The following is a 2673-nucleotide window of genomic DNA, read 5'->3' as shown; positions in this document are numbered from 1 at the left end:
GCACGGTGATAGGCCAGTGACTCATCAGGTGGACAGCACAGGATCGTTCAAGTGCGCAGGCTCAGGTTCTTGGTAAGTAGGGATCACGGGACTTGGCAATGATCCAGGGCACCCTCTTGACTCTTGCGGCCGCTCCCACTCCCCACACTCACCAGAGATTTTTTTAACGTGACCCCAGGTCTACAGCTATATAATAGTATACAAATAAAGCATTTGCTGATAATAAATCATTAAAAGGTTTTTGTTTGTTTGTTTGTTTTGGTATAGGTAGGAAAGTGAGACAGAATCTTGTTCTGCAGTCTAGTTTGGCCTAGAACTCACTATATAATTTATTTTAAAACCTTTTTGTTGGGTGTGGTGGTTCAGGGCTGTAATTCTAGCACTCAGGAGGTAGAAACCAGATATAGGGCATTCTTGACTTCATATTCTAGCCTTGCCAAGTCAGACCCTACCTTAGAAAACCAAAGCAATGGGCTGGGGAGACGGCTCACGAGTTGAGATCACTGATTGCTCTTCCACAGGGTGAGTTCTTACATCAACACTCATGTGGCAGCTCACACTGTAACTCCAATTCCTGGGATTCAGATGCCCTCTTCTGGAGTTTTGGGGCACTGCAAGCACATGGTGCACATACATGCAGACAAAACACCTCTATATGTAGTTTTCCTTGTCTTTCTATCCTAACTAGTAAAGAATGAGTAAACAACTTTGTTAGGGAGATCACCCAGATGTGCAAACTAAGGATCAGGTAGAAGGTGTGTTTGCTTGAGTCCTCCTTAGGTAGAAAAAGGCAGAACTGAGGAACTCTTGGAGTTTGAACTCTCTGACCCCTTTGAACACCAGTCTGCTCTACACAGGGAGTTCTAGGCCAACCAGAGATTAGAAATGAGAGCTTGTCTCAAACAAACAAACAAACAAACAAACAAACAAAGAAGCTTTCAATGTAGCAAGCACTCTTCCAGGTTGTAGGGGTATGTCAGTAAACAAAGAGAAAAAAAGTTCCTGCCCCTGTGTAGTGTAAGTCTTAGTGTTTGAGAAAATGGCATGTGACGCTTGGTATCACCCTGATACATATCACACACTCAGCAGATGGCAATCGCCGTCAGCAGGGAAAGAGCCTGAAAACAGAAACCGCTTGCTTGTGTGTTACATTTAAGCCGCAAGCACCTGAGAACAGGCTCGTGCCTGCATCATCAGAGCTTAAAGCAGGACTTAGGGCTGAGTAGGGCTTGGCAAATATGCATCAAAAGTCAGAGATTAAACCGGGCATGGTGGCCACACCTTTGATCCCAGCACTGTGAGTTCGAGGCCAGCCTGGTCTACAGAGCAAGTTCCAGGACAGCCAGGGCTACACAGAGAAACCCTGTCTCAAAAAAAAAAAAAAGCAACAAACAAACAAAACAAAAAACAAAGAAAGAGAAAGATCAACATTGAAGTTTCTCTGCCTTTACTATGCTGTCTTTAAACCCAAGCTGAAACATTAACCACACGCTGCAGATATGCCTTCTGCCTGTCTTTTGTATATTTCACACTTACCAGTGTTGAAAGGTAACTTCCTCAACACATGTTGTGATAGGTCTGGAATGTGGTTGGTGTGTTGGCAAATCTGTGTTAAATCAGTGAATGAACACCTTACCTATAGAGATTTGAGACAATCCAGGCATGGTGGTAAACACCTATGACTCCAGTCCTCCGGTGGTTGACAGGGGAGGATTGTGCACCCTAGGCAGGCAGATGCTACATCCTGTTCTTGTTTTGTTGAGAGAGGGGGAGGGGAGATGGTGAAGTGCAGGAAGTAGCACTGGACAGTTACCTCCAGTTCTTGGGGTTTTGTGTGTGTGCTGTTTGCTGGTCTGTTGGTTTGAGACAGGGTAAGGCCTCACTGTGTAACTGTGGCCTGGAACTTGCTCTGTTGACCAGGCTGTCCTTGAACTCACAGAGAGCTGCTGCCTCTGCTTCCTGCACACTGGGCTTATAGGTCTATGTTGCTATGCAATGAGGCTCTTACTTTCTGCAGGACCCCAAGGTTAGGAGGAGATATACTACCTTAAATTCCTAAGAATTTTGTTTGTATTTAATTATGTGTAGGGTTGTGTGTGTGTGTGTGTGTGTGTCTGTCCGTCTGTCTGTGGGTATGCCCATGCAACTGCAGAGGGGAGAGAGCAGATCCTGGGAAGCTAGAGTTACAGGTGGTTATGAGCCATCTGATGTCGACGCTGGAAACTATACTAGGGTCCCCAAAGGAGCAGATCCTTAGTTCAGCATCTGGAGCCCTCCCGTTAGAGCCTTCAGGACACACCGCTGGACACATCTCCGGCTTCACTGCATGGACCAGTCAGTCGCCCCTGAACTCAGGCTTTCTTCCTACAATCCCCAGCCTCTGCTCAGGCCCCGGCACACACCCTTTATCTCACTCACAGCCTGGTTCTTCTTTGAGATCAGTCTCGGGCTGCAGCTGTGGTTTCCTTCTCTTAGACAGCTGTTGTAGTTCCCATCTTTCACTTGGGTGCCTATTTTACCAGACTATGAACTCCTGAAGGTTAGGAACCCAGACTGATTTATTTGACCACTAGGTCCAACCTGTCACTAGGAACTTGATAGGTATTCAATTCATTCCTTGTGATCAATTGTTTTTTCCAGACAAGGTTTCTCTGTGTAGCCCTGGCTGTCCTG

This window comes from Mus pahari, chromosome 6, assembly GCF_900095145.1.
Source record: "Mus pahari chromosome 6, PAHARI_EIJ_v1.1, whole genome shotgun sequence".
In the NCBI taxonomy this organism is placed as follows: Eukaryota; Metazoa; Chordata; class Mammalia; order Rodentia; family Muridae; genus Mus; species Mus pahari.
Note: the sequence above shows the minus strand (reverse complement) of the source record.